This window comes from Cibotium barometz, chromosome 5 (genome assembly GCF_041138505.1).
Source record: "Cibotium barometz isolate CiBa-2024 chromosome 5, ASM4113850v1, whole genome shotgun sequence".
Lineage (NCBI taxonomy): Eukaryota > Viridiplantae > Streptophyta > Polypodiopsida > Cyatheales > Cibotiaceae > Cibotium > Cibotium barometz.
This window is the reverse complement of record NC_141050.1, coordinates 33,514,137-33,521,703: the sequence shown is the minus strand read 5'-3', so window position 1 is coordinate 33,521,703 and position 7,567 is coordinate 33,514,137. Positions and strand designations below refer to the sequence as shown.

At 41.0% G+C, this 7,567-nt stretch overlaps 1 long non-coding RNA gene across 2 annotated transcripts; it reads right to left on the bottom strand.

Moving 5' to 3' along the window:
- Positions 1 to 5,700: 5,700 nt before the first annotated feature.
- On the bottom strand, positions 5,701 to 6,744 carry LOC147638382 (uncharacterized). 2 transcript variants are annotated; one of them, XR_015265461.1, is made up of 3 exons: positions 6,601 to 6,744; positions 6,410 to 6,483; positions 5,701 to 5,909 (listed from the first exon to the last, which is right to left on the bottom strand). It is a non-coding gene; the product is annotated as an uncharacterized LOC147638382 (long non-coding RNA). The 2 variants fall into 2 exon arrangements; XR_015265464.1 differs by lacking the exon at positions 5,701 to 5,909 and adding an exon at positions 5,918 to 6,208 and having other exon boundaries at positions 6,242 to 6,483.
- Positions 6,745 to 7,567: the final 823 nt, after the last annotated feature.

The following is a 7,567-nucleotide window of genomic DNA, read 5'->3' as shown; positions in this document are numbered from 1 at the left end:
ACAAATCCCCCCTGGGAGTGATGGTGTGAACGAGAGCTGGCACTCATGTATAGGGGAGTGCCATGCCCGAAGTAGATCAATCCACAAAGGGAAGCAAGCCCAAAGCTTTGCGGAAAGCTTCGAACTTCTCATGAGGAAGCGCCTTTGTGAAAAGATCGGCGAGGTTGTCCTGTGTTGGCACATAGGTCAAGCTGATCTCTCCTGCTGAGAGTCTCTCCCTGACATAGTGATAATGCACCTCAATGTGCTTTGTGCGAGCATGAAAAACTGGGTTTCTCACAACTGCCAATGCACTCTGACTGTTAGTGAAGATAGAGGTGGCAGACTCCTGTCCAACACCCAAGTCAGCCATAAGCCGTCTGAGCCACACACTCAACCGTAGCTGTGAAAGCTGCCCTGTACTCAGCTTCACAACTAGAAGTGGCCACAGTAGGTTGCTTCTTGCTCAACCAAGATATGCATGAGCTACCGAGCATGAAACAAAAACCACTTGTGGACACTCTTGTGTCATAGCAACCAGCCCAATCTGAGTCCGAAAAAGCATGTAAATCTGGCGGCAACGATCCCCCCTTGGGATAAAACAACCCAAGATGTATGGTGCCACTCAAGTAGCGAAAGATGCGTTTAACTGCCTTCCAATACTGAGACCCTGGGCTATGCATAAACCTGCTCACCTGTGAGACTGCAAACTGAATGTCTGGCCTCGTAATGCATACATAAATGAGGCAACCAATAGCTGTCTGATAGAGTGTGACATCAAAGTGATCTCTAGCATCATGAAGACTCAACTTCAAACCTGTCTCCATTGGAGTAGCAATAGGCTTGCAGTCTTCAAGGCCAAATCTCCGCAACAATGTCTCAATATACTTTGTTTGACACAAAGCAATACCTCCATCACACTGCTTAAATTGTATCCCCAAATAATGATGCAAATACCCCAAATCTGACATCTCAAAAGAGGCCTTAAAATCAGCAATATGACTCTCATTTGGTCCTGTGAGCAGCATGTCATCGACATAGAGAGCAATGCTTAGATGTACACCATCCACACGTTTAACATACAAAGTGCTTTCTGTTGGACTATTCTGAAAACCATGTGCAGTCAAATATGCATGTATCTTTTCATACCAAGCTCGTGGGCCTTGCTTTAAACCATATAAAGCCTTTTTCAACGTGCACACTTTGTTTTCTTGCCCTCTTTGAACAAAACCACGAGGCTGCGATACATACATTTCCTCATGCAAATCTCCATTCAAGAATGCAGTCTTTATGTCCAACTGATGTACATTCCAACCATTATGAGCTGCCAATGCACAAATGCTACGAATGGTAGTCATACAACAAGTGGGAGCAAATGTCTCATCAAAATCAATGCCCTTTTCTTGAGCATAACCCTTTGCAACAAGTCTAGCCTTATAGCGATCAACACTGCCATCTGGCTTTCGTTTCAATTTAAAAACCCACTTACATCCAATGGCCTTTTTACCAATAGGCAAATCACACAAAGACCATGTACCATTCTTCATTATAGCATCATATTCACTTTGCATTGCAGCCAACCAATTTTCTGAATTTTGTGCCTCATCAAATGAAAGAGGTTCTTCCTCTTCACACATACTAGACACAGCCAAAGCATAACAATCTGATGCATAAGAGGCATGCTGAAAACCTGAACGAGTACGACTAGTAATAGGTGCATCAATCTTACTATCACGCAAGGTTTACACCAACCATTTAGGCATACCTCTAGCCTGCTCATTTTCAGCCCTATCCTCATGAATTACATCCTGTAAATCTGCATCAGAAATAGGCTGATCTATGATGTCGTTTGAAATCTGCGTAGGCTGAATATTTGCCTCATTAGGACTTACATTTGAATTCCCACCTGTAAAGAGAGGCAACAACGTATCAAATACATCCCGTGAGCTCACACCTGTCTCTTTGGTACATGATAACAAGGGCTGCACAGCATCTTCCACAAAAACAACATCTCGACTAATCAAGATACGCTTTGACTGCGGATGATACAATCTGTAACCCTTGCTCTCAGCACTGTAACCAACAAAAATGCATTTGACAGCCTTATCATCCAATTTTCTGCGTTGTTGCACAGGCACTAAAGCATAGGCCAAGCAACCAAAGACACGCAAGTGACCAATAGAAGGCTTCCTGCCATGCCAAGCTTCGTATGGAGTAATAGACTGCAAGGCCTTAGTGGGACACCTGTTGAGTACATATGCAGCACACATGACAGCCTCAAGCCAAAACGCATGTGGCAAAGCTTGGCTCTTGACCATACATCGTGCCATCTCCATAAGTGACCTGTTCTTCCTCTCAGCAACACCATTTTGCTGAGGGGTATACGGCACTGTACATTGGTGTTTTATCCCACGACTAGCCAGAAATGCATCTTTGATCAACTGCACGCTGCCTGGCCCTGTTTTGCCTGGACTGTGCTTCTTGCAAGAGCTTGTTGACTAAAGTATCATACTTGATAGCATCAGGTCTGTCCTCATTAAGAAGTCTCCACGTGGAAGCAAAAGTTTGATATGTCTCAGGTAAAGCATCAAGAACAGTCTGCACAAGAGAATGATCAGGAATAATCTCACCTGCAGAAATCAAATTCTAGCTCTTTACGCAGGTAAGCGATTTTTGCCTCGTTACGACCTGCATACAAACCAGCTAGAATATCCCAAGCCTGTTTTGCTGTTTTAGCTGAACGAATATGTGGGGTGATGTTACGTTTGACAGAAAGTACAATCAAGGCATGAGCCTGCGCATCTTTACTATCCCAACAAGCTTGTTCAGCAGTGGGTAAAATAGCAGCAACAGTAGAGCTGCTAGAACCTGCAACATCCTCAACAGATCCTACATCCACAGAACCTGGACGTACATCCGTACCCTGCACAATGTTCCACACTCCTTTTGCAACCAAAACATGCTGCATCATGTATGCCCAAAGTGGGTAGTTGCTGTCTCCATCCAGTTTGTCTTCAGCAGACAACATGCGAAATACATCATTGCTGTTATCAGCCATGGCCACTGACTGAAACTGATGCAAAAGCTGCCTGTAATGAAGCAAAGACTGAACAAAAAACAACTCGTGCTATGTAGCACGGTCCACAATAGAATACGTATGCCTGTTTTGCAAAAAACTGCACTGTCGAAATTTCTGCAGAAAATGACGAAAACACCTGTGCAGAACTTGAAATGCAAAATTGGAGAACGTGAGTTGGAGGGTACTGGCGGCGTAGCCCTGGGAGCCGATGCCTGCTCTGATACCAATTGTTGGAATTAGGGTTGCAGGAAAGCACACAGAGCTTGGAGATGAAGAAGCAAGAATGCACACAACACAAAAGTGTATTAGATTGTGTCAATGTACAAAAGATAAGTTAGCCGTAGTATGATGGGCGTATATACAAGCCGGGGAAAAAAACCTCCTAAAGAGGGAAAAAGTGCCCCGACGGTCCTAAGTGTGTTCACACACATCACTACCTATGTATATGGCAACACTCATTAAAGGCAACATCCCTGCTTACTCGTATTTCTTCATGAGTGGTAGGATTATAACATCTACAACCTTTTTCTCCAAAGCAGAACTAATGAAGATGGATTTCTCTACCTTTGGATCTAACTTTCTTCTCACTTCATCAAGAACATGTAGATATGTAATACATCCAAACACTTTCAAGTGAGACATATCTGGTTTTATGCATGTAAACTTCTGTTCGTGAATAGCTACAATGAAGATCCTGTTCATAATGTAAATAGCAGTTGTGCCGCTACTTCTTCTCCCCCAAAAAATCTTGCATATTCTTTTCAAACATCAAGGCACATGTCACTTTTGCAATGTGCTTATTTTTCCTTTCTGCAATACGTTGTGGAGTGTACTTGCATGTAAATTATCTCTTGATTCCCTGCTTTCTCAAGAAAACACTAAACTCATTTTTTATTTATTAACATTATAAGGAGTTTAAAATATGTGAGAAACTTTGTAGAATTCTCTTGCATGGTTGAGTAACGACGAGTATGATGAAATTTCATCATGTTAGAGTGGAAGAATGGGACTTACACATATGAGGATGTGATGAGAAGAATGGTGGAAATTATAGTAGGCTTATTTGTGTCATAGGAATGCTTCATTGTGCTTCTTATTCTTGAGTAGCTTGGAGAAGGAGTAAACATAAGGAGCCATAGTCCTTGTGTGGAAGAAGAATGAAGGAGATTCGAATAGGAAACTTTTATAATACATAAAATAACCCAAGGAGACATAGCCCTTGCGGAAGAAGAAAGGAAGAGATTCCAATAGGAAACTTTTATAATACGTAAAAATTTCTTGAAAAATTGTTATGTACTCTCCTTGCCCTTGCATCACACTCATTTTAAATTCTTTCACACTCATAGTACTCATCTTGTCTAGTACACATTTCACATTCAATTCAATTATCAAAATAAAAAAACAAAATTTTTGGAGACTCGAATAGGAAACTTTTATATAATACATAAAAATCACTTGAAGAACTTGTACTCTCCTCACCCTTGCATTCACACTTGAAGAACTTGTTATGTACTCTCCTCGCCCTTGCAAAACTTGTTATGTACTCTCCTCGCTCTTGCATCACCCTTGAAGAACAAAGGATATTTCAATATGAAAGTTTTATAATACATAAAAATAGCTTGAAGAACTTGTTATATACTCTCCTCATCCTTGCATCACACTCGCTTTAAACTCTTCTCACATTCTAAGTTTCTTATTCTCATCTCATCTGGCACACATTTCACACTCAATTCAACTATCAAAATAAAAAATAAGAAAATTTATGGATATTAGGTCATTGATTTTCTAAGGGGTAGTAAGCTTTCGTGTCAAAAAACACCAAGAATAGTTGTCGATTTGTGTAGTTACATGAAAGTGAAAAAGATGAGACACTAAAGGAGTAGGTGTAGGTAGATACATGAAATGTCCCTAGGCAAATTAACCAGGTATTCGCTCTTTTAGGTGATACTTGAAGATGGAGGAACACGTCGACCCATCATCCAATGGGTCACCTTAGGCCTTATCCAACCTACCTCAACATTGTAGCCACCACCTACATGTGAACCCTTAAAAAGATAATTATTTGCTCACAGCGACCATGGTAAGAAAACTTGGTGTGAAATTGCTTGCTAGTGATACTTTAAAAGTGATTTAAAAGAGAGAAACATGTTGACCCGGTGGGTCACCTTGAACTTATCCAGCCTATCTAGCATAGTAGCCTACCTTAACACAGTAGCCACCCTCTTGTGGCTAGTGATTGCAAACTCAAGAAAGACATTTTATGCTCACAATGATCAGAATGACGAAATCTAACATGAAATTGCTCCAATTTTAGACCGCAATCTAAATTTTAAGAAACGACTACCCATGATGTGAGTCATTTTTTGATGACTTATTGTTGCATCTATGTGTTCAATAAAGAAATGATTTGAAAGATAATGTATTTTAGGACACGTTATGTAGTGAAAAGATGTAACTTATTAATATTCAACTAGGTGCATGCTATTGTGAGTTGTTAGTAGTTACCAGCTTTGCCATGGCTAGCACATGAGATAGTTTCATATGGAAGAAACAATTGAATGCATTGAAGGAAATTTTCAACTAGAGAGGAGAGAAAAAGAAAAAGGATGGTTAAGGGGACATATCAATGAAGAGACAAGATGCAAGGGTAAAGGTGTAGTTGTACTCAAACCCATTGTTAGCTCAAGTGGTGAATGAAGAGCTTACCTCTCTAAAAAATTAGACAACCAAGACCATAACTTGTAGCCCAGGATATTACAAATTATAAGATTAGGACCATGAATGTCTAGCAACAGTTGGGTCCAGTGGGTCCGGGCCGAGCACTGTTATGAATAGTATGGTTGGTGTGGTTCTGAATGATCAACAAAAGAAAAAAGAATTAGTTCAAAAAAAGGGGATATGCCATCACAGGTGAAATTTGAAAGTAGACCCCAACCTTCAATTTGAAGGCCATAAACTAGCTTGACCTTCCAAAATTAACTAAATGTGTATGTTTATCTAGAATTTAGAGAATTTGTTAAACTAGTGGCCTTTTGCCCTCGAGTGTGTAGTCTAGCTGATAGAACGGTTGAGTCCCATTATAGGGACGGGGTTCAATGCGAGTGAGCTAACCAACGTGGGTAATTTATATGAGCGAATGGAGTAATCCACCTTCCCAACACAAAATACTGGCCTTCTCTCCACCTTCCCAACACAAAATACTGGCCTTCTCTTGCAACCCTATTTTCTAAGAGGCCTTCTCTAGAGGGGCTTTGATGATGTCCTGTGTAAAGACTTGAAATTTCAACAGTGCATGCCATCCAACGTTATATATGCATTACAGGCAAAGGTGCAAAATTAATGTTGGATTACACTCGGATTGGGAGCGCTGCTGTTACACGAGACGTTCAAGGGCGGCGGAAACTGAAGTTGGCCGCTGCCAGCATCTAGTCATTAAGCCGATAATCAGAGAAACGAAGTCATTAAGCCGATAATGGTCAGAGAAACGAAGGGATAGATGTGAATATTATGGGCGATAATGAAAGAAAAGAGAAGGAGATTACCACCATAGCTGTCCACTAATTTGCAATTAATGGGCTGATGAGACACTAATAGAAGCATCACAAAGAGGCAGGTACTAATAAGCTTCATGGCGATGGTGCTAAGACTGCTTGCTAACAGGCTACAGTAGCGCCAAGCTCACGACGACCTGGGGAAGAACGATACACACAGTTTGCATGGCCGTGTATTTATTGCAACGCGCAGTTGACTAACTGGGCATGGTGCATTAATGCTGTATTTATTGCAAAGCCTATCGGTTTCAGACTCCAGAGTTCCGTAAGTCATCACCACACTGCTCACTCAAAACTTTTTGGGGTCAAAAAGTAAGGTGGTTTCATCCCATCAACTAAAAGCCAAATAATGTACATGGACTATGCTTACAATAAGTCAGCAAAAAATAGTCTCACAGCAAGGAAAATCTAAAGACACTAACTCTACATCCATGGGGGGGGATAGATGTAAATTATGTAATTAACACCTTTTCTTAATGGCCTTAATGAAAACTTAGGGCATGATATATGACTCCTCAACCTCTTCTTCTACTCTCACTTGAGCTCTTGCGACTCTCTCATGCATAGACCTAACATATTCCCTAGCTGGAATGCCATGATGGTAGACAAAATCCATAACTTGACGAGGGGCAACTATCCTCGGAGGTGGTGCAAAATAGGTGACGATTCAATAAATTCTTTATCAAATCCAATGGCCATGTCCAACCCCATCCAGCACCACATGGGCTAGGTACCACCCGACCACATAGCGTCCGATTCAATTTAAAGTTAGGTTGTGCTCAGGTACAAAAGGGTTTCTCACCCTAGCCCCCTAGCTGGAACGTCATAGACATAGAATCAGGCGCACCATCGATAAAGATCTTTGTACTCACACACACAATCACAATATCAAAGATTAAGAATTAAGAAACAAAATCCATTTAAAAACCATAAAGACATATCGATTACATAAAATGTT